The following is a 27287-nucleotide window of genomic DNA, read 5'->3' as shown; positions in this document are numbered from 1 at the left end:
TAATGTTCAGTAGAGATGAATGGGACATTTCATTTTCCCCCCTCCCCCACTCCCTTTAGAGCTGTTGTTTCTGGCTGTGTGCAGACTCAGGCAGACACCTCTCCATTGAAATAAACTTATTTTTATTTTACATAAAAGCTGAGGCTCTGATATAATCTTATGATTTGGGCTTGGCTGGGGGGGAGGGTCTGGAGCTGCTTCTTTCTGGTTCTTGGTGCAAGGATGATGCAGAGGGGATGACATGTCTGATCTCCCCCTTCTCTGCTTAATTGCTCCTGCTATTAGCTAGGGGCTTATCAGAATCCACTACTGCAAGGACGAAGTTCCTGGGGCACCATCTCCCTGTGGTGGGTGGTGAAGGTACCTGAGACGGTTCCCTGCTTGTGGTTCCCCTAACTCTTTCCAGGGAAAGAGGTCAGTCAATTCCTCACCTCTTGGATTTCCTTTCCCACTTGGGGACCCAAGCATGCAAAGTCAGAGCCCTTATGACCAGTGCAACCGTCGTGATCCTTGCGGCTGGTAGTCTCAGTCTCCACTTCCTCCGGAATCTTCCTGAGGGTAAGATCACTGAGCAACCACATTGTCCAGCACCAAAGCACCCTAACGAAGTAACTGAGAGGCCACTATTTCCTGGATGTTCCATTGTCCATTGTCTCAGAATCAGGACAGAAGAAGGAGGAACAGATGATAGATATTCCTATCACTAGATGACTTCTTGGTCTTTCTTTGTTTCTTCCTCTTTATAATTTCCACGAGGTGATGGTGCATTAAGTGATTGTGTGAGTTGCTGCAGGCCAGGTAGAGGCATCCAAACTCTTTGACATCTCGGGGGCAAAACATAAAAATGTTTCTCCTATTAATGAAAGGCTGGCCAAGAAGAGCTTGGAGCAACCAGGTTTAAGATGACACTATCTGTGTCAAGTCCTGCAGTAGAAGACTTGCTTTCCCCCCACATCTCCTATTCCAGGAACTTTGGTCTTGGCTGCCTCAGAACAACATAATAAAAGGAACAGAAAAATTAAATAAAAGCATCCCACTTCTAAAGCATCCATTATAGCGTTCAACCAAAACTCTGACTGGCATACAAAAAAGAGTTAAACTGACCCGTAGTGTTCTTTAAAGTTCATAGCTTGTTATATCAATGCTTGATGTCATCTTTACCTATGTGTCAGAGAGTGGGTGTGTGGTTGGTTTGTGTGTTTAGTTTTTGTTTTTGGGTAGTTGTCATTTATGCTAAAAAGGGAGTCCTGCGCCATTAGAGGTAATGGTGACCTTACTTCATCTGGTAAACACCTGCAATCCATAATAGCTGAAATATGTTCGTAGACTAGAATATTGTAGAGCTTTACGTCAAAAAGGAACTAGTGGATGTATCATATGAGCTGCTATATGTAACCCTGTCTTGGCTTGTGAACAAGATGTCAGGGAGAATTCCAGACATTTCTAGACATCTCTGCTATTTTCATGTGCTAACTTTTTTTTTTTCTCATAAAAGAGGCTCTTTCATGGGGACACATTGCAGTCTATTGATCTAAAAATATAAAGAAAATAAATGTTGTTTTTTAAGGAAAAAGCTTGTAAGTCTAAAATAACACTTCATTTTCTATAGTCTATTTTGGGTCTGGTGGTTTAATTTGAAAGCAGAATTATGTGATATGAAATGAAATAAAATAAAATGATATATTGTTTTGTTGCTTCATAGCACATATGGAAAAATCAGGCCAGTATATCTGTGCTATAAGGCTCTGATAAAGAAGAGAATACCTATTCAGAGCAGCACTTAAGTACATATTTACATCCTTCAAGGGAATTTAAGAATAAGATTAAACTTAAGCACACATTTAAGTGCTGCCCTGAATAGGGATGGATTTAAGCACATACTTCTTAAGCCCCCATTCAGGAAAGCACTGAAGTTTGACTGCTATTTATATATGCTTAATAGTCCTTTGTTATAACTTCTTATAAGTCTTTTTGTCTTGTTTGTTGAAAGGTGCCAGGTTTAAAGATTTTTTCCCCCTACTTATTTTTAGCTTGCTTACTATGGCCCTGATGCTGCAATCTGATCAGCACGGGCTGACCTTCAGTGGTTCTCCATATGGGCTCTGGGGTCCACCTACTTGGGTCACATTTCAGGGCCAAGGTCCATATCTTGTTTTCATCTTTAATTTTTGTCCTTTGAGGGTCTAATTTATCATTTTATTAGGTTCAGAAAATTAAAGTCAATTCAGATGCAGCACTGACTTACTGGGGAAAAAATGTAAATATCCTAGTAAATTGCTTTGGTATTAAAAAACAAAGTTTTCACAGTTTAGATTATATATTTGTGGGTTAAATTTTAACATTCAGAAGGTGATTGGTGGCAGTATCCTAAGGTAATCCGTATCCACAATCCTAAAATAGACATTGTAAAATTCTTTTGTCTACAAGAATATATCTGTGCAAGGATAAAGAATATTCTGCTGAAGTACTTGTTACATGAAAATATAGGGAGGAAATCGGTTGTTGAAAACATTGGTGCATTATCCATATGTACTTGGGGTGTAGCTGTAATTTCTAAGTCTGCTTTAAGCTGTTTCTCATCCAGCAAAATGTGACTTGAGATATTTGAAATGTAAGGGAAAAGAAATATAGACTACTATTTCTTTAAGGGAGAAACTAAATGGGGAGGGGAGAGAGTGATGTTTTGACTGCTGACATTTGTGGCCTTTTGGCCGTGTTTCATACTCTTTTCGCTTGCGTAAGAGGTAGACTATCTTTACTGTAGCTACTGTTGCCATGGAGAGATAGCGGGGGAGGATTCCTAGGATCCCATAGCCTGTGAGAGATTATGTTTTAGAATTGCACTCTGAATATAATGTGATGTGGCAGGGTAATTCAGGTGTGCTGTGGCACAGATAATGGGGGATGACCTGTCAGCTGTCTGGTAACGTGACTATTAAAATACTTCTTATAGGCATAATATTAAAATAAAAATAAAGCAATGCATGTGAGTTTGCTTTGAGAGTAAAGAGGATTATGTTTATTTGCATGTTGGCTGTGTTTTTAAGATGTGACAGCACCTTGTACAGGGTTGGTTTGCACTGTTTGGCAGGCTGCAATGAAAAGGGGATTTATACATACTGATGCTTGCTGATAACATCTGCTAAGGGTCTGGCTGTCATGTCGCAGAATTGGATTTGTTTCTAACTGTAATCTGCAGATTTGATTGTTATAGTGGGTTAATTTTCTTTATTTTCTTATTTAATCATACAACAAAAGATGTGTTATGGTGCTGAGATATATATCTCAGCACCATAACACAACTTTTGTTGTATGATTATATATACATATATATCCTAAAAATGTTATGCTCTAGGATAACATGTAACCAGCAATAAATCTGTAACTGACTGATGTTAGCAAACATTAGCTCTGTGCTACAGGCAAATTATTTAGCAGTCTAGGCGAAAAAACAAGTCATTGATCGATATTTTAACATGAGTGGAAGGAATGACAGGAGCAAGTATATGTCTGCTTAGGTAAGTTTTCTTTTAGTTATTTTTAATAATTAAATGTTTTACTCCCATACTCACTGGGCATCAGAGTGAGAGAGACTGTTATTAATCAGGTCTTTTAAAGCTTTTGAGTATTTGTAGTTCCCTGCCTTTAATTCCTAGAAACAGGTGATCATTTATTGATTACTGTCATTGTAATCTCTTCCTTTGCTGCTACCAAGGAAAATCATCACTGTGGGCAGAAACTTCATAAATAATGGGACTTGATTTTTACTTTGAAAAAGGTGATTTACTGTCTAGAAGCAGGTGGGAGACATTTTTCATTCTGAAAATATTTTCTTTGGGAGTATAATTCAAAGAGAGAGAGAGGGGGGGCATAACTGGGTTACTAGTATTTTGCAACTTATTTTTATGGCAATATGATGTTCAGAGAAAAATCTAAGTAAATGTAACATACTTCAGTTGTTTTTGCAAAAGCTAGGTGAGAAATGGGTTAGAATGTAAGGGAGTTATTACTGGGAAATGAGCTTGCATTACACCCACAGAGCATTTACTGTACATTAGTTATAACCATGTTGTTTTTGTTGTCTGCAGTTAATTGAGTAATTTCTTCCATGACAGAAACTGCAGGCTAAGCATATTTGGCTTGAGAGGCAGTCTCTTGAATCTAGACAGCTTTTTCTCTTATTATAATAGCGAACTCTTGTGAGTCACACCATAAACTCTTGTGAGTTTATACACCATGGGTATGAATTCTTGAAATATACCAGTGGGGGTTAATTCACTGTTATATAAACAGCCAATAACAGCATTTCATTATATTAGAATTGTTATTAGTTGCCAGGCTGTTCCTTGCAAAAAAGTGTATATTTAGTACACATGAATAAAGGAATTCTGCCTTTGTAAAACTTTTAGGGTGAAGAAGAGAAAAGTAGATTAATGAAATGTCAAAATATATAAATGTCTTTTGTATAAATAGGGAAAGCCCGACTTTTAAAAAGTTATATAGCTTTTAACATTCACTTTTAAGATCAAGGTAAAATCTTTATTTCCAAGTTCCATTGAGGCAACCTACCAGAGCATTTTTTGTGCAAGCTGGATATTTATTATATGAAAACATCTGAAAAAGCATTTTTGCTTTAATTATTATTTTCTCATTTCTGCTTTTTGTGTGTCTATTTTCTAAAAATGTTAGAGGTTAGAGTATGCTGCATTTAAAAAATGGGGTAAAATAGCTTGACCAAAATATAGGCATATGAGCAGCACAGTGGAACATCAGATTTATTGCAGTAGTGTTATGCAATAGTTCATCATAATCTGGGCAGTGCAGTAAAGAGATGAGAAACAGTTTTTGATAATGATTGAATGCCATGGTACGGTAATGGAGCTAATTTATAGACAACTATAATATTAATAACTGAAAGTATGCTGAATTTTAATAGTTCTGTTTTAAAAGCTTGCTACAATGTCTGATTAGATTATATTGTTAGGCAGCTGGAATGTTTATTTGGTATGCCAGGCATGCTTTTTGTTAAAGATACTTTCAGAACTAGCATTTTCTTCGTATGATTTTATCTTATGTGAATATAAGGGAGCGTGTTTACTGAAGGAATTTAATGCCATTTAAACATTATAACGTTGCTTGCTTGTGTACCTTCTTGGTTGAATACAGATTAGTTTACAAAATTAACTGGAAAATACTGCTTGTGCTGCAGTTCCATACAAAATATAATCATGCTTTTTATTATTTTTTGTAAGTGGGTTTTCCAATACATACGTGGGTGTAATTTTTTTGGAAAAATAGGCAACTGCCTTTTAACAGATGGGAATATTTTACATTTTGATACTTTTTATATTAGTCTTGTTTACTGTGTTTTTAAGATGCACTGTTATTCAGCAACAATAACATTTGTTTATTTAAAGACTTATGCACACCAATAACATCTTTTTTTTAATTCGAAAGCCTCCTTTTTGTTAAATGTTTCAGCCTGAGACTTGATAAGTTAATGGCAGTTACCTTGGCAAACTATAAAACATATGAAGATGGATGATCCTTGACCTTAAAATTATTTTTGGCTGGACTGGGCATATGCAGCTGACAGTGGAGAATTAATTGCTGTTCTTTTGGCAGCAAGCTTTGACAGTGTAGGATTTTAGTAAATACTTCCTCTGTAAAGGAAGTGACACATGCCCCATCTTCTGATTTGATTCTGAAGCTCATTGGATTTGCATATGTTTCTGATCAATATAATGTGATGTGATTACATGGCTGGTCAGATGAAGGAAGTTAGGAGGCTAAGGGACTTAGCCAGCTAGGTTCGCCAGTGGAGCAAGGCAGGAAGGTGGGGTTGTTTTTGTTTTTGTTTTGTTTTCCACCTTGACTTGTAAGTATAAGGAAGAACCTACAAGGGGCAGGGGCGGCAGGTTTGTATAATTTTTGGTGGTGCCCAGAATGGATCCGAGTCCTGACATCCCCGCACCTGCCCGGTAAGCCGAGGGGATATATATATGTATGTAAAAATGGACTGGAAACAGTAAGCATTTAACAGTTTCCCTATACTGCACAATGTGGGATTGGGGGTGGGTGGGCTCTGGGGTGGGGCCGGGGATGAGGGTTTGGGGTGTGGGAGGGGGCTCAGGGCTAGGGCAGAGGGTTGGGGTGTGGGGGGATGAGGGCTCTGGCTGGGGATGCAGGCTCTGGGGTGGGGCAGGGCTGGGGATGAGGAGTTTGGGGTGCAGGCAGGCTGCTCCCGGGCTGGGGCCAGAGAGGAGGACTCCACAGTCCCCCCAGCCCTCTTTCCTCCCCCCCTCCCCGTCAGCACACTCACCTGGCACCGTCACTGCACATGCTCCTGTGAGAAGGGCCCCTCTCAGGTCCAGGAAGCCCCCTCGCTTCCCCTGTGGTGGGTGGGTGCCCCCTCGCTTCCCCTGTGGTGGGCGGGAGGGGGCTGCCATCACATGTGGCCTCCTCCCTTGCTGCAGCCTGCTGCCCCTCACTGTAGCCTCACGGGGGATGGAGCTGCCCCTTGCCCAGCATGGGGCAGGAGTGGTGGCTGCGGGCGAAGGGGGGGGGGGAAGAGGGCACGGATCATATGGTCGAACACTCACTCAAGCCCCAGCAGCTGCTCAGGTGAGGTCTGGACTCCATCTCCCAGAAGCCCCCTCGGCATCGCCTCCTGGTGGGTACCGGGGGAGGGGAGGGCTGCCAATCATGTGTGCACCTTCTTCCTCTGCAGGTGCAGCAGCCACCTCAGCCTGCTGCCGGTGCCGCTCTTGTGTTGTAGGCAGCAGCCGCCACCGGCGGCAGCGAGGGGGCGCAGCGTGGAGCGGCAGGGCAGCCAGCCGCTTGAGGCAGGGACGCTCCGGGGCCCAGCAGGAGGTGGGGGCCGGGGGACGCTCCGGGGTAGGCGTGCGGGGGTGGCAGGCAGGGCCAGGAGAGAGACCTGGCTCCGAACATTGGTGGAGACAGGCCCCCAGGCTCTTAATATTCCTGGAGTCCGGACACCAGGGGCCCATATAACTCGCCGCTCCTGGCAAGGGAAAGAAAACGGCATGTCACCAACAGCACTGCTAGCTCTTCCACTGCCTGCACGTGTGGAGGTGCTGGCCAAACAGGCATCCTGACTCTGGAGGCTTCTACTCAGATCCTGGTCTTGACTTGCTGGGGATGTGGCCTGCAGGTGCCTGCCAAAGAAAGCCAGGCAGGCAGAGCCACCCAGTGTAAGAGGAGTTTTGGTGAAGTCCCTCAGGAAGCAGGTGAAGGAGAGTGGTTTATCTGCATAGCATCCAGTAGCATGAGGACTTCATCAATAGGATGCACATAGAGACAGCTGGGATGGAGGATGCCAGCCGACTAGAAAATACTATAGCAGCACTGGGGGAGGAAGGAAAACCGGCTGTTCTGCGGTGAGGAGACAGGCTGCTTGCTGGATAGGTCACTGTGTTTCATCCCGCACCCAGGTTCCCCATCCATTACAGCCAAGAACTGATATGCTATACAGCCTCCACGGCTGAGAGGCTCCCAGCCACCACACCCACGAGAAGGAGACATAGGGTAGTGGTGGTCGGGGACTTCCTTCTGAGCGGGACGGAGGCATGCATCTGCTGACCTGACCTAGTGTCCCAGGAGGTGTGCTGCCTGATTGGAGCCCACACCTAAGATATCACAGGTTGCCGAGGCTCATCCATCCCTCCCTCTGACCACTACCCATGCACATGGGCTCTAAGATACTGCCAGGTATGACCTTGAGCAGAGCAGCAGTGATTACAGGGCCTTGGCAGTGAGAGTGAAGGAGTTGGGGGCACAGGTTATATTCTCGTCCATCCTGCCCCTTGAGGGTAAGGGGCCAGGCAGGGGCGCACACATCCTGCAGATGAATGCTTGGCTACACAGATGGTGTTGATGGAAAGGCTTGGTTTCGGCTTCATTGACATGGGTTGCTGTTCCAGAAACAAGGACTGCTGGGAAGAGATGGGGTCCACCTGACCAAGAAGCGGAAGCGCATCTTTGTGCACTGACTCACCAACCTTATGAGGAAGGCTTTAAGCTAGGTTCAAAGGGGGCAGGTGACTAAAGCCTACAGGTAAGCATAAAAAACGATGACCTTAGCAGAGGGTTAGATGATGGGGAGGAAATGGAAAATTACAATAGAGTCATAGGATCAACAAGAGGGAAAACAGTGGGGGAATCTCTTCCACATCTTAGATGTCTATACACCACTGCAAGGAGTGTGGCAAATAAACAGGAAGAATTGGCAGTATTATTATGTAAGCTAAATTATGGTTTAATTGGCATCTTTGTATAAATCTCATGACTGGAATATTGGTATGGAGGACAGGCAAGGGGGAAAAGGGAGGATGTGTTGCATTATATATCAAGAATGTATAAATGTGTTCTGAGGTCTAGAATGAGGTGAGAGGCAGACCAGAGACTTTCAACTGTGTAGAGATAAAAGAGCAAAAAAATAGGTGATGTCATGGTACGGGTCTACTATAGATCATCAAATCAGGCTGAGGAGGTGTATAAGGCATTTCTAGAACAAGTAACAGAAGTATCCAAAACACAAGACATTGTAGTAATGGGAGCTTTTAACTACCCAGACATCTGTTGGAAAAGTAATATACTAAAAAACAGTATCCAACAAGTTCTTGGAATGTATTGGGAACAACACATTTCAGAAAGTGGAGGAAGTAACCAGTTGGACAACCATTTTAGACTTGATTCTGATGAACAGGAATGAATTGATTGTGAATCTGAAGTGGAAGGCAATTTGGATAAAAATGATCATGAAATAGTAGATTTCATGGTTCAAAGGAAAGGAAGGAGTGAGAGCAGCAGAATGACAGTGGACTTCATAAAAGTAGACTTTAATGAACTTTGAGAACTGATAGGCAATATCTCTTGGCAAGAAAATCTAAGGGAAAGTGTAGTTCAGGAGAGCAGGCAGTTATTCAAAGAGGCAATATTAAAGGCACAACAGCAAATTGTTCCAATGCGAAGGAAAGACAGAAAGAATAGTTAGAGGCCAGTGTGGCTCCATCAGGAGCTCTTTAGTGCCCTGAAAATCCAAAAGGAATCCTACAAAAAGTGGAAACAGAGACAAATTGCTAGCCCCATGAAATTCTTTTCATTTTTATAATTTTTCATTTTATCTATTTGGAATTTAGTTTTATTTCATTTTATCGTGTGTGTGTCGGGGGGGGGGGGGGGGATTGCAGAGCGAGCCCACTCTGCATTCATCCTGCTGTGGTGTCTCTTGTCGCACAGGGCTGGGCCCAGCTCCCTGCTCCAAGTGTTGCAATCTGGTACGTGGGGTCACAGTGTTGCTCAGGTTTGGCCTGGCTGCCCCTCCAGCATAACAGGGGAGGTGTTCAGGCCAAACCTGAGTGATTGTGCAACCTCGTGCATCAGGGTGCAATTCCACTCCCCCAAATCTGGCCTGGGTGCCCTCCCAGTCATAACGAAGGGGCAGATTGGTCAATCCTGATCAGCACTGAGACCTCATGTGCCAGGTCACAATTCCCAGAGTGGGGAGCCAGGCCCAGCCCCCCACAGGACAGAAGCCTCAGAAGCCACCACTGTGGGTTAAGATTTTCATTTTATTTTGTTTTATAGGTTGTTGTTTGTTTTATTTTGCATTTGCAAAAAAAAAAGGGGGGGGAGGGGCGGGCTCTACAAATTACTATGGGTGAGTACAAAAACAATGATGCAAGCATGTAGGAACAAAACCAGAAAGGTTAAAGCAGAAAGTGAGTTACGCCTAGTACAAGACATAAAAGGCAATGAGAAGAGGTTCTGCAAATACATTAGGAGCAAGAGAAAGATGAAGGAAGTGCAGGCCATGATTTAGCAGGGAAGGAGAGCGAATAATGGGTGTTTGAAGCAAAACAGGCATTAATCTTCACTAATTAGGTAAATTGTGACCAGAACTTAACACAATTTAATATTATTAACAAGGTGAAAGGAACAGAAGCCAAAATAGAGAGAGAACAGGTTAAAGAATATTTTGATAAGTGAAATGTATTCAAGTCGTCAAGGCCTGATGAAAATTTGTCTTAAGGAACTAGCTGAAACAATCTCTGATCCTTTAGCAGTTGTCTTTGGGAACGCATGGAGGATGGGTGACTGGACTGGAGGACAGAGGACTGGAGAAGGGCAAACATAGTACCTATCTTTAAAAAGGGGAACAAAGAGGACTCAGGGAATTATAGAATAGTAATCCTAACTCCGATACCTCGAAAGATGCTGGAACAAATTATTAAACAATCAGTTTGTAATCACCTAGAGGGTAATAGGGTTATAAGAAATAGCCAGCATGGATTTGTCAAGAACAAATGATGCCAAACTAACATTTTTTTTCTTTGATGGGGTAACTGGCCTCCTGCATAGTGCAGATGCTGTAGATGTGATATATCTGGATTTTAGCAAGTCTTTTCACACAGTGTCACATAACATTCTCAAAGGCAAACTTGGGAAATGTGATTAAGACTAAATTACTATGAGGTGGGTACATAATTGGTTGAAAGACCATACTCAAAAAGTAGTTATCAATGGCTCGCTGTCAAACAGGGAGGACATATTTGGTAGGGTTCTGCTGGGGTCAGGTTTGGGTCTGGTATAATTAAATATTTTCATTGATGACTTGAATAATGGAGTGGAGAGTGTGCTTATGAAATTTGCAGATAGCACCAATCTGGGAGGGGTTGCAAGCACTGTGGAGGAAAGGATTAGAATTAAAAACTACCTTGATAAATTGGAGAATTGGTCTGAAATCAACCAGATGGAATTAAGTAAAGACAGTTGCAAAGTACTGTGCTTAGGAAGAAAAAAATCAAACGCACAGCTACAAAATGGGGAATAACTGCTAGGAGGTAGAGGCATCTGGAGGGTATAGTGGTTCACAAATGAGCCAACAATGTGATGCAGTTGAGGAAAAGGCTAATATAATTCTGAGGGTATTAAGAGGAGTGACATATGTAAGACATACATACGGGAGGAAATTGTTCTGTTTCACTCAGCACTGGTGAGGCTTCAGCTGAAATATTGTGTCCAATTCTGGGCACCACACTTCAAGAAAGACTGGAGAGAGTCTAGAGGAGAGCAACAACGATACAAGGATTAGAAAACTTGACCTATGAGGAAATATTTAAAAAAAACTGGGCATGTTTAGTCTTTTTAAAAAAAAAAAAAATAAGCCTGAGGTTAGACCTGATAAGTCATCAAATATGTTAAGGGTTGTTATAAAGAGGATTGTGATAAATTGTTTTCCATGTCTGCTGAAGGTGAAACAAGAAGTAATCCACTTCATCTGCAGCAAGGAAGATGTGGGGGAAAGTTTCTAACTCAAGGCATAGTTAGCACTGGGATAGGCTTCCAAGCGAGGTGGTGGAATCCCCAACATTGTTACAGGTTTGCCAAACCCCTGTCAGGGATGGTCTAGGTATACTTGGTCCTGCCTTAGCACAGGGGGCTGGACTAGATGATCTCTTGAGGTCCCTTCCAGCTCTACATTTCTGTGTTTCTTTGTAGATTTGTTTTTTGAGATGTTTACATTTCTTTACATATAAACAGTATTTACTTATTTCTGTATCATTATGTTGGCATGTGTACTGTACACTTGTCATCATGAGAAGTGAATTAAATGTTTGTGAAATAGTTTAAAAATAGGAGACCTTTGCAACCATCAGTGTAATTATACCAGAGTAAATGACACCCTTAATCAAATGGGGATTGTTGGCTCATTTGTAGTCTGCATACTGTGATTTGAATATAAATCCCAATACTGCTTGAAGGCATTGGAGAAGCTGCATGACAGAACTTGGACTCACTAAACCTAGTATTCTTCTTTAGAACAATTGAAGAAATATCTGTGTTGGTTCATCCATCCCTGGCTTGTCTCCTAAGTAGTTGCTGAGGAGGGTTATGAAAGGACAGCGACAATTTGTTTAGGAGGAGATTTTCCAAAGGCACAGAAGGGCATTAGGTGCCTAATTATGCTGTTGAAAATCTCTCCCTTAATATAATATCATAATAGCATATATTCATATAGCAAGTTTGATCCAGAATGATCCCAAAGCTTTTTTATACTTTGTAAAATTTGCTTTAATTCCTACTTATGGAAAGCTTATAATGTCTGAGCAACAGGGGGAAGCTTGTGGCTGTTTGTGGGGTAGTCTGCTCTTCTAATGGACTGTTCTACTAACCAAGAAAAAAATTGCAATAGCCAGGTGGGGAGTCATGCCAAATTTAAGGTAATCTTGGGCCCCCTTTTGGGGGTCTCCCAAATCAGGCACTCTGGAATGTTTCAGATCTAGAATGAGCGAGTTGCGACATACTGTCATGTAAGGATTTCCTTTCTGCATAGAGAAATAAAATAAATGCTAAATAATAAAAAAAAAAAATTAAAATCTTATCCCAGCATGCTGTTCCGGTCTTTTACATTCTAAGGCAGTGGTGGGCAACCTGCAGCCCATCAGGGTAATCTGATTGCGGGCCGCGAGACATTTTGCTGATGTTGACCGTCCGGAGGCATGACCCCCCTGCAGCTCCCAGTGGCCGCCGTTCCCAGCCAATGGGAGCTATGGGAAGAGGTTGTCCACCACTGTTCTAAGGTCTTTGGGAAAGGGACCACATCATCTTGTATGTCTGTATGGTGCATAGAACAATGGGCTTTATCTTGATGTACCTTCTGGGTGGTGGTGTAAAATAAACATTAAACAATAATAAATGTCATCACACAGGGCATTCACAACAGCTTTGTACCAGATAATAAGCTTTGTTATCACAGAACCCTTTTTTAAAAGAAGGCTTTGGTAGAAAATTTACCCAGAATTTATGGGTGGGATTTTAAAAAGAATTTAGCATTGGCCTAATTCAGCACCCATTGTAGTTAATGGGAGTTTTACCATTGGCTTCTTTGGGAGCAGAATTAGACAAAAGCTGAGTGCTCTTGAAAATCCTGGCCTATATTCTGAAGAGATTTAATTTTGGAATAACATTTTGCACAATTAGAAGAGGGCTAATTTCCAAGTAGCCTGATATAAATTGTGCGTACTAGAATAGTTTATACATTCTTTTTAAAGAAAACAAAGACATATTCTGAGGTCAAGGTTTTCAATGCTGACCTCTGTGATTTTAGGTAACCTAACTTTAAAAGGCCCTAATTTTCATAATGTTCTGCGCAACCAGTCACTGAAAACCTGGCCCCTTTAAGGTGTCTGAAGTTGGGCACCTCAAATCAGTAGTCAGCTTTGAAATTCTTGGGCTATATATATACTTAACATCTGAGGCCGTGGCTACACTCGAAACTTCAAAGCGCTGCCGCGGGAGCGCTCCCGCAGCAGCGCTTTGAAGTGCGAGTGTGGTTGCTGCAGGTACTCCACCTCCACGAGGGGATTAGCTTACAGCACTGTTTACGCTGGCGTTTTACAGCACTGTAACTTGCTGTGCTCAGGGGGGTGTTTTTTCACACCCCTGAGCGAGAAAGTTGCAGTGCTGTAAAGCGCCAGTGTAGCCATAGCCTAAGAAATTTCTCTATGGGCTGGTTTACACTGAAAACTTACATCAGTATAGCTACATCTCTCAAGGGTGGGATTAACCACAGTGAGGGAGAACCATTGCTGTAGTGAGTGTCTACACTGAAGCACTACAGCGGCGCAGCTGCAGCTATGCTGATTAGTGTTTAAGGTGTAGACATAGCCTCAGTGAGGAGCTAATACCCCCATAAGGGCTGCGTGATAGTAGCACATGGTCAGATAGCAGAAATGTGAACAACGTTCAACTTTGTGTGCACTGTAAAAATATTAAGAAGAGCAATTAAGGAATTAATTCAAAAGTTTCTTCCCTGTAGGCTGATGGCAGTAAATTGCTGATGTGTGTGTATTTATATGGTTCCATCAGTATAGCAACTGAGCTCCTCAGAAACATTAATGACTTTATCCTTACAACAACCCTATGAGGTATGGAAATATTATCTCTGTTTTACAGATTGGGAGCTAAGGCACAGAGAGATTGCCACTTGCCTTTGGTCACACTGGGAATCTGTGGCAGACATAGGTACTAAAGTCCGATATCTTCAAGATCCAGTCTAGTGCCTGGGTCTTTCCCCCTCTTCCCCCTCCCCATGTGTTACTCCTTCTATTTCTCTCATTGGACTGCTTAGTCAAGAGCAGTTACTTCCTCCCTCACCCTGCTCTCTGTGTGTAGAGAGCTCTGTGCTGCTGGTGTGCATCCTGCTTATATTGTTATAAGGGTGACTACTTCCCACTGCAGTCCATTCCTGCTTTTGTCTACACTGTGGGATCCCAGAAGAAGTCTGAAGTAACACTTTGTGTGAAATTTAGCAGGTCTACAGAGTCACTTGCCACTGGGGAGTGGAAGTAGCAACAAGAGTTTCCATAGATAGGTGGGTGTTGTGGTGCTGGAAGAGTTTGTGGAATGCCAGGATGATTTGTCATGCCTCTATTAAGTCCGCAGGAACGTTGCTATTGACTTCCGTGGGGTCGGGTTTTCACCCAGCGCACACATGGCTTTTCTGGGTTAACAATTTCTGCTCCCTCTGGCCATTATAATTCCCTATGTTCTGGAGATTAAGTTCCCAGAGCATGAACTCTTCATCAGCTATCCTCTCTTTATAGTGATTTTATGGAGCGCTTGCAATATGGGGCCAAAAAAGGCATTTCAGTTTGATCAAACTTTTTCCAGTCAACAGAAGGTAGCATGAGAGAGATTGTTCTTGCTTTAAAAATAGAAAACATACATCATACATATGCGTATTGGATATTTAATTATATACAAATATGTATAGAGTGGGTGTGTCTGTGTATATATGGCAGAGAGAGAGGGTGAATATTGTGGAAGCGCCATTTGCAGATCTACACTTAAATTTAAGTTGAACTTTACATTTTAGTCATCTTCTTTGTTATGTGTGAAAAATAGAACTTTGCCTTCCCAAAACTGTAACACTTCGTGGAATAACTTTTCTGAAACCTTACAAGTAAATCTACTAATATGTTTGAGTTAAAATAAAGTTAAAAATGGGTCTTGTAAAAATTTAGCACTAGATGTCAAACATTTGTGGGTGTGCATGCCTTATTATCTTAGTAACAGGATAACATAGTCTTTAAGCTTTCCTTATTGCTAACTCATTGAAATGTCCTGCATGGGCTACATTTGAAGAACTTTTGTTTTTGAACTGTTTTTTTGGTGGGGGAGGAGAGGAATTTTTCTTCATAACTGAAAGTTTCTCTTTCAGCAGTGCTGGCTAATTACTTTTCAAAGAATTCTAAAAAGTATCACTGTCTTTCAAATTGCTTCCATTTCCCATTATTCACAGTGAAACTGAAGCCACAGGCTGTCCTTTGCAATAATGGTCTCTGCCTCTTTCACCTGCTCCTCAGAGTGTTTCTCTCCACTAGAGCTGTGCAAGTCAAATTTGTTTCCTTCCCAAAACAAGACAAAAAGTTGAAATCACAATTTGTAACTGACCATCAATAAAAAAAATAAATTGGTCAAAATATTTTGTTTAGGTAATTTTTGAAACATTTGATTTCAATTTCAACCTTTTTTAAAAAAGGTAACTTTTATTAGTATACAAATGAACTAAAATTTCAAAAAGAAAAGTAACTTCAAATAAAAAAATGAAGCTTCTTGTTTAAAAAATGTTGTAACAGGACAGTTCAACATTTTTTGAAACTTTTTTCCCCCCCAAAATTTTGAACTGGGAGATTAATCAAAACCAACCCTTTCCTCTGAACAGTTTCAGTTTGGAGGAATCAACATTTTTCAGTAAAAAAATGTTTATTCAGAAAATTCCCAACTAGCTCAACACTCCTCCTCCTCACAATGAAGGAGGCTACTCTCTTGCCTGAGTGTAGCTTGGCTTCAGTCTCATATGGTATGAACATCTCAAGGTATAGAAATCTGGGATCACTGTGACGTACCAGGTTACAATCCAGACCAGTGAGGGCCTGTGTCACCCCTGCCCTGCAATCTTAGGTGCCTTACAATGCCTTACTGGTAATAGCTTCCAGGTGGACCACCCCCGAACAGCCTTCCAGCATGAAGTTCACACCCTTAGTATCTGTGTGTAACTGCAGCCTGCCAGCCACAATTGGGTTACATGCTGGCTCTTGCCAGTCTGGATAATACTGCAAGGTGACCTCAATGCACTACCAGTCCTGGACTTTCCCCAGTAATGTATGTCTTGTATTGCCCAGCCTTCTCCTGGACAGTCCAAATATATTAAGTTCATTATTCCTTTAAAGAAATAATATACACCAGTTTATCACCGGAAATGGAGTTACGCAGACACTTTATGTTAAACACACTGGATTAGATAAAACAGTGAAACATTTATTAACTAACTACAAAGAGATGTTAAGTGAGTACAAGCAATGAGGCATAAAAGTCAGAATTCAAAGCAAAGTTCCTCACCACATGCGTCCAACAGCATTACTGAACAAACTTGCGGGTCAGGACTCCTCTCCCAGAGTCCAACAGCTGTTACCTTTATCTTCTCAGGTGGAGAGAATGAGATGGGCAGAGAGAAAGAGGAAACACCTTGGGTGTTTGCACCTCCTTTTTATAGTTTCAGCCCCTCTTTGAAAACCTATTCCGGGTGAGAACCAAGATACAGGGGGTCTGGTGGATGAAGAAGACGTCATGCTGTTTCTTTGCTAAGTTGCAGATCTTTGTAGCTGCCCTCCTTTTTTTGCCAAAGAATGGCCACTTGATAGGTGATAGCTTTGTTGACACTTCGCTGGGGGCATCATCTTGTCCTTTGTCTTTAAGAAACTGGTTTAGCCACTTCCTAGACTTATCTGGGAAACACACTTCAATCATGATTTCAGCTTATGTTGCTACATGCATTGTTGCATATTACTGATTAGCAAATTGATATTTCAAATGATATCTCACAAGACATGTCATGTACAAAGGTTATTACAGTAGTGTGTAGGATGTGAATACAAGGGCGCATTCCATCACAATCAAAAACACTAAAATGCTGTAATCATAATCATACAATTATTGCCTGGTGTCACTATAGAGCTGAGTTAAGGTTGTTGAGGTTCTTTAACTGTGTATTTGCATATCTTACTATGTTGGATTTATTTTAAATTTAACCTTACCTGAAGTTCCTGGGTGCGTTTACTCTCAGCCCTAACTCCATCTTATCCTAGTTTTTGTCTGTGAATTTTAAGGAGCACTATATCTTGTTACATCATATCCAATTTGTATCACCAAGGAGTAACAGTATAATATTAACTGACTGTTAGAGAATGTGAAGATTCCTATCAGTCTGTACAGAATATTCCCAATATGCATTTAACAGGGAGATTTACTGTAGGTCTGTCTCTTTTCTGCTACATGAATTTATTAGAATCCTCGAGGTCAAGGTCAGAAGGGACCCGCAGATCATTTAATCTGACCTCCTGTATATCAGAGGCCACCAACACCAACCACACTACACCCAACAACCAAGCTTTACTGTGGTATCACCAATGATTTTGCAAGATCCTCTTTTAAATTGTATTTTTAAAATAAATAAAACACTGACATATTATTAAAGCAAAATCTTGTAAATGTTGTATTGTAGCCAAACTTGACTTGACAAAACAAAACCAGAAATCTGCAAAGCAAGCCCAAATGTTATTTATAATATACTGTGTCACAGTCAATTGTTTGATATGGCAACATTACTTCTGATCTTCTGCATACAGCAGCATTCTGACAGTTACTTGGTAGATAATCTTTTCACCCCTCAGCTCACAGAGAGCCGAGAAGCCACTTACCTTGTTCATGTTCACAAGTTGCTTAACAGAGGCTTGGAATGTTTTTTAAAATATATGTTTGGTTACACAGATCGAACAAGAGAAATGTAATGGAAATTGGACTTGCAAAGCATGACAACTCCCTATTTTGTTCCAATTTACATTAAAATTCATTTTTATTTCCCGTATGTGGTTTAGCATTATTTTTCCTCTTAAGTAGTAACAAAGAAAGATGACTCAAGTCAACATCTGTTTAGTTGAGACTTTCATTGCCTCTTCTATGTTACATAGATGTGAAAGAGCTGATGTCACTTTGTGCATCCGATGCGCCAACCATATATTGGAATGTGGGTGCCTATTTCCATACTGTGATGAGTATGTCCACAGACCCATAATTGATAAAATGTTACACTCGGTCCCAGGTAGGGAGGTAGTTTGAAGTGCTTTCCTCAACTATCCTTAGCATATTCTATTTTTTGAAAACTCCATTTTTACTAGGATTTTCCCTTTTTAAAATAAATAATCTAGGAACTGGTATAACTGTTAATTTATTAGTGAACAAGTTACACTGTCTTGCAACCTCCTAATCTGTACTCTTCCTCCATTTTCAATAAGTGCTAGGATATGTTGAGTTGCTGTTCTGATGACCGGGAGATCGCTGAGCAATGTTTGGTCGCTAAGTTGATGGCATTCGTCATGAATTCTGATTTAACAGAGTGGGCCCTGTGAAGGCTGCCATCTTCCACACCGATATGGAGCAGATGCAGCCGCATGCGACTTGTGGATACCCAGCTGAATACAGTGATGCGGTTCATTACGGGAACCTTTTAAGTCATCTCCAACACCATGGCTACCTGTTCTGTCTAACATCGCTCCCCCATTGATACACCGAAGTGTTGCAACATTCCGCAAAGCTCAGTGAATCCAGGAAAACAGATGTCTTCCTATTCACCAAGACTTTGACAGTGCCCCCCCCCCCCAGGTCTTAAGTCCTGCAAGCCTTTCTGGGAACATTAGTTTAGCCTCATACAATCAGGCTATGACCAGAAGGAGGCTTGGAAAGCAGATTGGGCTAAACAAGACTTAAAAAATAAGCACCTTGTGGAGGATCCCATGCAGAACGTTCCTGGGTTTGACCTTGCGCAGTCATCTTGGTCAACTCTGAACCGAATTCGAACCAACCACGGTAGATGTGGGTATCTAATGCACAAATGGAAAATCAAGGACTCCCCGGTGTGCAAGTCTGATTCCCCACAACAGACCATCGAACATATCACTACCTACTGCCCAATTTATAAATATGAAGGAGGCATTACTGCAATAAATTCTGCTACTCCTGATGTAGCCATATGGCTCCGATCAACTTCAGGTGAAATTGTAGTTGCTCTATACCAGCCATATGAAAGAAGTAGTAAATGCTAGTAGAGCATTTTGGTTGCAACTCCCAGACCCTTGTGAGCTTAGACAGTTCCTGTGAACTTTCCTCTACTGCAAGTCACTAAGTGAGAATCTGTTAATGGCATCTGGAGGACTGGAAGTTCTATTGGCATTCTTAAATTGTAATCTTGTTGGGTCAGGGACCCTCTTTTTGTTATATGCGGGTGCAGTACCTATCATAAGAGGGCCTTCATCCTTGGTTAGTGGCTTCTAGGTGTCACCATAATACAGACGACAATCTGCTTATGTAGCTACCGGACCTGCTGATTCTAACATCAGTTTGAAGTCTCTAGCTCCTTTTGGATACTCAAATATACACTGAAAAAGGCTCACTTAGAGCTGGGCAGAAGACTATGCTCCATTCTATCAGACATAGATATGTCTATGGTAATCCCATATACTTGTCACCTCCACGGATGCTTATATAGTAACTCATGATGGATCTATATCCAAAGCCCACTGAAGTAATTAGAGAGATTCCCAGTGTTTTCAAATGGGCTTTGCATCACGCCCTATGTCTAGGAATGAATCCACACACCTTGAAAAAACTTTAACTAGTACAAAATGTGGCATTCCATTTACTTAGTAACACTACCATGGTGAACATATCACCCTGGTGCTCTGGTTGTCCTCTAAATACAGAGTTCAATTTAATCTCTGATCTGAAATTCGAAGACTGTGATTTAGTGCTGGATTGCCCTTGGATGCAGACTTTGATAACATTCGTATCTGTTCTTCATGGCCAAATACCATTTTGAGCTGCAGCAAAAGGCTCTCTTCTTCACTGACTCACTCTCTCTTTCCAAATGGAGATATAAACAGTTCAAGAAGCTGACTTGTGAGAGAGTAGACTCAACCATGTCTCAGAGGTGCTGTCCTCTTTTATCAGTGTTACGGCAGCAAGGGCAGTTGTCTCTGGCACTGAAGCTTGTTGCATGTATGGCTGCATTTTTCAGGCTTCCATTAGGATATTCCTCAGAAGCTTGAGGACCTGCCATAGGATGGAGAGATTCTCTTTGGAGGCAAGGGTGGAAATGGAGGAGGTTCTCATGAAGGCCTAGGTCACCCTTTGTTCACTTCCAGGTCTATAGGCTGAACTATCTTTCCCGTGTGTATATATAGAGAAAGGCAAATTCACTGGCCAGGAAGCCAACTTACACTTTTAATGGGATTCCAGGGTTCCCACTGTATCGGACTGAAAGCATTCTTCCTCCTTTCCAGCAAAAGCCTTCCTGCAAGGGAGGCTTCCCCCCACTCCCCTCCTAGCCTTGAAATCTGTGAGTGGCCCTGGTTATCTTGGGCATCTGGGTACTCTGTATTAGTCAGTGAAGTTACAAAAACAGAGACATTTCTCCTAGTCACAGCTTGCCACTTCAGGAATGCTGTTGAGCAATATCAGGAGGAGACAGTATAGAAAATTCACTGCATCCTCAAAAAGAATGCTAGTAAGATAGTGACACCAGGCCTAAGAAGGGGGAGGAGTTATCTTTTTTTTTGTACTCCCTCATATTCAAAAGGAGAGAGAGGCTCTGTCCTATCCAATCCTGTGCATTGGAACTCCTTAATTTTTACTGTGTGAAACCTCTTTCTCCTTTCATAGCCTTGGAGTTCAGGGTTTCTTTCCCATGTTTCTGAAGGAGAGAGAGAGGTAGGCTGGCCAGGATAGTCCCTGTTCTTTATTTCCCATACTTTTCAAATGGCTGCTTTGCTGCAGGAAAGAAAAGAGGCTAGGGAAGCTCCATCTCAAAGCTGGATGGAGTTAGATGTTAAAGCATTGGCCGTAGCTTTGGTAGCTACTCTCAAAATGCGGTCTGAGGAAAAGTATAGAGCTGTAAAAGCAGCAGTAAGTAAAGCAATATGGTACATTGAACCTCATTTTCAAAATCACAGTGCAGTGAGCACAATAGTGTAGTACAGCGTTTCTCAAACTGGGGTCTGCGGACCCCTGGGGCTCCCCAAGGGTACTCCAGAGGGTCCACGAGCCCCATTGATCAACTCCTTCCCCCTTCCTCCCTCAACTCTTCTCCCTCCCTCCCTGCACCTCCTTCATGCTGGGGAAGCTGGGAGGGAGGGGGAGGAGCAGGGACTCTGGGTCCGTGCCACTCCCGGAAGCAGCCAGCATGTCCATGCGGCCCGGGGGAGGGGAAAGGGGACCTCTGCATGCTGCCTTTGGCCCGAGTGCTGACTCTGCAGCTCCCATTGGCCGGGAACTGTGGCCAATGGGAGCTGTGGGGACAGTGTCTGCAGGCAGAGGCATGCGTGGAGACCCCCTGACCCTCCCCCTGCCTAGGAGCCACTGCCAGAGGGATATGCCGGTCACTTTCGGGAGCCACCCAAGGTAAGCGCCGTCCCCCTCACCCCCTCACCCCCTCCCGCCCCCCCACCCTGCCCCAGCCCAGAGCCCGCACCCGAACTCCCTCCCAGAGCCTGCACTCCTCACTCCGTCCTGCACCCAAATTCCCTCCCAGAGCCCACACCCCCTCCTGCACCCCAGACCCCTAGGGGGCCCCAGCCTGGTGAAAGTGAGTGAGGGTGGGGGAGAGCGAGTACAGGGGGGATGGAGTGAGTGGGAGCATCGCCTTGGGGAAGAGGGCGGAGCGGCTCGGCTTGGGTGTCCCCGAAAAATTTTAAATCAAAATTGGGGTCCTTGGGTTGCTAAAGTTAGAGAACTGCTGGTGTAGTACTTAGACACTGGAAATGATGGTCAGGTTTAACTTGCGTCTTCTCTGTATACATCCATAGGGCATTTAAAAATCGGTATTCTCATAAATGCAAATGTCTATTGGCTCCATTTCATACATTGTCCTTGGTTATGAAATTTACAGAAAAGATGTAGACTAAGTCAGTTGTAACATTTTCAAATAATGTATTTTATGGTACAGTGCACACAACTAACAAATAGACGTTACTGTTTGCTTATACTATAGTTGTATATGTGAAGAATACCAATCACTTTTAGTTTTAATATAACTAAAGGAAATTTATGTGAAATTTTATTTTAAGAATCACAACCAGTATAATTCTATTTAAAAGTAAAATTAAATATTGCTCAGTGTATCAAAATTGGAAAGTATTGCAGAACAATGAAGAAGGTTAATACATTGCTTAATTTAGCAAAATGGCTTTCCAGAAAAAAATAATAAGCTTGTCAAAAATAAATAAAATTGAGTTATGATTCCACTGTTTTGCTGAATTTCGTATTAGCTGCAGTTTAGTTTTACATATTGTTTATTTCAAATGTTGTGCTTCGTTCTCTGACCAATGGATAGGGTGACCCGGTGTCCGGTTTTTGACCGGAACACCCGGTCGAAAAGGGATCCTGGCGTCTCCGGTGCTGACTGGGCCATGGACAGTCTGGTTGGCGACACTGCGCAGAGGGGCTGGCAGGCTCCCTGCTAGGCTCTGCATGGCTCGTGGGAAGCAGCTGGCATGTCTCCTCCTCCGGCTCCTATGCGTAGGGGCAGCCAGGGGGCTCCTCACACTGCCCCACCCCAAGCACTGCCCCCACCACGGTTCCCGGCCAATGGGAACTGCAGGGGCAACGCTTGCGGATGGGCAGCGCGCAGAGCCGCCTGGCCGTGCCTCTGCGTAGGAGCCAGATGGGGGACATGCTGCTGCCGGAGCCCTCACCCCCACCCGCACACCAACCCCCTGAGCCAGCTCGCGGAAAATGAGCGGGTGAATGAGGGTGGGGAGAGTGAGTGAGTGAGAGAGAGGGGGGATGAAGTGAGTGGAGGTGGTGCCTCGGAGAAGGGGTGGGGCGTGGGCGCGGTCTCAGGAGGGGCAGGGCAAGGGTGTTTGGTTTTGTGCGAGAAGAAAGTTGGCAACCTTACTAATGGAAGTTGGTCCAATAAAATATATTCCCTCACCCACTTTGTCTCTCTAACATAGGAATTAATTTTACATATTTTTATATAACTGGTTTGAAAACATAGAGAATTAAAGGAAAACTATATGTAAAAAGGAAGCCAAAAATACATCCAGTATACTGACTTGTACAGAAAAATCTTTCTCTGAATGACAGATATATTAAATTTTAATGTGGTTGTAAGGTCAAAACCATCTTTTGATTAGTACCAATTTGAGAAGTCTTAAAATCTCAGTTAATTATATCTTTATTCTCATTTTAAACAATAGTAATAGAAACTAAGTATGTATTTAATTATAAGTAATAAAAATGCAAAACTTGTTCCCAAATCACTACAGTCAAAAACCTGCAAGCAGATTGTAAAAGGTGATAAACTGCACTTTGGTTTAGCCTTAGGCGTTAAGCATCATGAACTGTTGTAGTCTTCTTACTATAGTTAACAGTGCATCCTTTAAAAAGAACTAGTAATTATATATATAAAGAGAGAGAAACACCCCAACACTATATATATAGAGAGGGGGGGGGGCGGGGAGAGAGAGAGAGAGAGACTATATTGGCAGATTGATTGATATCGAGCTAAGTAATGTTTTAGTGCTGGGTCAGAATAAGACACAACAGTAAAATCAAGATCCTTTGGAGTCAAGTCACAGAGTTCTTGTTATAGTACCCTTTTGCCTACGCATTACAGTATATTGCTTTTTTATTTAATTTTAAAGATTGCTTGATGGTTCACCAGCCATCCCTCGATTTTGCCTATTTGTCCATGTCCTGTGAGCAGGCCAGGTATTGAAATAGGAGACTTGTGCTGCCCTAAGCACTCAGATCACCCTTTTCTATACTTCAATAATCTGCTACTCAGAACCACGGAAATAATGAGTACAGTGCGAGGGATGGCACAGCATTAACTGGCTGTCATCACATGAACATGTGTAACCCAAAATAAATATTGTAAATCTCTTTTAGGTCTACCAGTCTGGACAGCAGTCCTTTCATTGTTTGCACTCATAGGATTAAGATATCTTTTGGATGGAACATAATAGCGGCCCATGTTTTACATATAACAAAACCCAGACAAATAGGCTAGCAGTTTTGAAATCTGTTTTTTTAAATGAAAACCCGGGTCTTCATTGGCAGCATAAATGCCCTCAATAATATAGATGGGAAACAAGGTAAGAAAGCCATAGGGCAGAATTTGTGAGTGAAATGTAAGCTAAACGTTTTGGTATAACAAAAGGGAGCCCTTCCCCCATAATACTCTTGTATTTGGACATACTTTAAAAATGATTTCTTTGATTTGAAAATATAACAGGTGGCTTCTACATTGCTTTTGATGATACAGAAAACATTTGTTTATGTTGAATAAGGTTTTTTTTTTTTTTTTTTTTTGAATGAAGCACTAGATAGTGGGTTATTGTAATATCTTTGTGGTCCCACTTGCCCCCAAACTAGACATAATTAAACAATTTCACTTGATATCTGTGGTGGCAAGATTGTGAATTACTGCAGGTTCTGTTAAGAAAAAACGTATAGTGAAAGTACAATTTCTGTACCTTCTCATAATCTTTTTGGTTATACTTTCTCACAAAAGGGTTAAAGTTGTTCCTGAATCTGTGGTATACGTGCACTGTAGTAATATGTACACCGCTACCTCGATATAACGCGACCCGATATAACACGAATTCGGATATAACGCGGTAAAGCAGTGCTCCGGGGGGGCGGGGCTGTGCACTCCGGTGGATCAAAGCAAGTTCAATATAACGCGGTTTCACCTATAACACGGTAAGATTTTTTGGCTCCTGAGGACAGCGTTATATCGAGGTAGAGGTGTATATAATCTTTTTTCATGTGTGTCACAAGTTGATATCTAGATTGTTCAGCCATCTAACTGCTGCCTCATCAAGGGTAGCAAGGTGTTGCAATCTTCTGACTGTGCACTTCTAATTGTTTGACGGTCTGCAGCGCTGCTCCATAGTCATGCTGTGAAAACTGGGCCAAACATTTCTACATTGTGGCTGCCATTCTTGCTCTTCCCATCAGCAGCCTGTTAAGTCTGGTCCAGGATCTGTGTTCCAGATTGCAAAAGGTGATGTGAGTTAGGGATTCTGAAATTCATCAGCATACCTGTCTCTCTATCCCAGAGTTGCTGCCACTCTGTGAGGACATAGCTGTTGGCCCTGATGTTCTGTTGTTCTGTAGATTGGCACTAGGCCATTAGCACTGGACATGAATGTTTGTCGCAAAAGGATGTTTCGAATTCAGTTGTGGCAAGTCAGCAGGAACTGCAAATGTCGGTGTTTTCTTGTGGAGGTGGCCAGATCTTATAGGAAGTGTGTATTGCTTATTTGCCCCCATTGGAACCATTGTTAGCCTTTCATGTAGCAGGCTGTTTTCATCTGTCATAGCCCTTCATGCTGTTTTAAGGGAAACAGCATCTCATCGAAGTTCTGAGGAAGATATGAGTCAACTCGTATACATTTTATGTTAATGTGTGGCTAAGACAATCACTAATGGCATGGGTGGCTGTATTCAGTTCCATATCAAGACGCATATGCCAACTTCTGTCCCAAACTGTTCCACAATATTGCATTGGAGCAAATACCAGTATTAGGATTGAGGTTTGTAAAACGCTTGCCTGTGCTCCCCAGGATGTCCCGGCTAGCTTCTGGATCAAGGAAGTGTGGGAGGTGATCTTTTTCTTCACTTATTCTAATAGGACCAATAAGTTAGAGTGCGGTCCAGTTTCACTCCTAAGTAAGTGTCAGCTGGCTGGAATGGGAGTGAACATTCTCAACACAGCCTGTATGGGTTGGATGGCTGGGCAGTTCTTCAGATAGAAGGTTGTGGCCACTGTTTTGGACTCACTTAACGTAAGTCTCTGCTGAGGAAGGCAAGTGGCCAGAGCATTCATGTCCTGGATGAGTGGCTCTTCAGTATTGTGTGGTTCTTTACTACATCAGCAAGTTATATGTTATCTACATATATGCACTTATCAGCTTTAGTTGTTGTTAGGTCATAAATGCATATGTTGAAAAGGAGAAGAGGTGGAACAGGTTCTTGCGTTATGAAGATGCCTAAGTTGGCTGACTGTCTCCAGTTTGCAAAATGAAGCTTTGATTCGTTATCATTTCTATAATGAACCACACCATGGTATTGCAAGAAATAGTCTGCAACAACTTGCTGGCCAACAGTATCATATGGCGGTGACAGATCAACCAGAATGGCGCCAACTTTCTTGACCTTCTCGAAGGCATCTTCGATGTCTTGTGTTAGGCAAATGACTTGATCTTGGTTATGCAGTCCTTGTCTGAAGCTAGACTGAATGAAGGGCAGTTGTGGTTCAGTAGCCTTATTGATCTGCATCAGAGTCAGTCTCTCAATAGCTTGTATGTAACATAAAGGAGATAGGTGGTTCCATAGCTCTTGGGGTTTTCCAGGGGTTTTCCTGGTTTCAGAATGTCTACGAACTTTGCCCTGCACCAGATTTATGGGATGCAATTATCCTGGAGACATTGGTTGAGGAACCAAAGCAGCCAGCTTTTGGTCCTAGGTGAAGTAGAAACTCCATATTTATATAATCCAGGCCTGGAGCCTTTACTATTTTCATAAGGTTTATGGGCTAGTCCCTCTTTGTCTGAAAAAGGAACCCTCGAGTTTGAATCCACACTAGGAGCCTCCCACCTCTCTGTAGTCTCAGTTTTGTCTGCACAGCTGAAAGATTTACCCAAGTTCTGTATATGACCATTAGCCACCAGCTGGGTGTGATGATTGTGGTGACTGGAAACTCTCTCTTTTTTGCTGAGGCTGGAATCTCCAGAAAGTCTTTTGATGGTCTGCTACGTTTTTTGGCTAGAACGAGTAAAGTCCGTCTTTGTGACTTTCTCTCACTATCAATCATGCCTGGTTTGAGCCAGTAATGGATTGAGTTCCTTGCTCTTAGTAACAGCAGATTTGAATTCCTGGTAGAGATTAATTACCTTTGGCCACACAGGAACATACTGTCAGTGATAGCTTCTAGGGCAGAGGTTCCCAAAGTTTGTTTTGCTGTGCCCCTTTGGGAGATTCATATCCCATGTGCACCCCCCTCTTTCTAAGAGACAGTATGTCCATGGATGTGTGGGGTCCAGGTCTAGTGCTCCATGCCCTGCAATAATCCCTTGCCTAGGACTTTCTTCAGGTGGGTGGCCCCATCAGAATGCAGTCTGGCTATGCCCTTCTTG

General features: G+C 42.4%; 1 protein-coding gene across 1 annotated transcript in view; it reads left to right on the top strand.

The window, feature by feature from the left end:
- Nucleotides 1–27287, top strand: part of HIVEP1 (HIVEP zinc finger 1) — a 167832-nt gene that overhangs the window by 47689 nt on the left and 92856 nt on the right. The gene's annotated exons all lie outside the window — the stretch shown is intronic.

This window comes from Emys orbicularis, chromosome 2, assembly GCF_028017835.1.
Source record: "Emys orbicularis isolate rEmyOrb1 chromosome 2, rEmyOrb1.hap1, whole genome shotgun sequence".
NCBI lineage: Eukaryota > Metazoa > Chordata > Testudines > Emydidae > Emys > Emys orbicularis.
The sequence above is the reverse complement of the archived record's forward strand: the minus strand, read 5'-3'. Positions and strand labels throughout refer to the sequence as shown.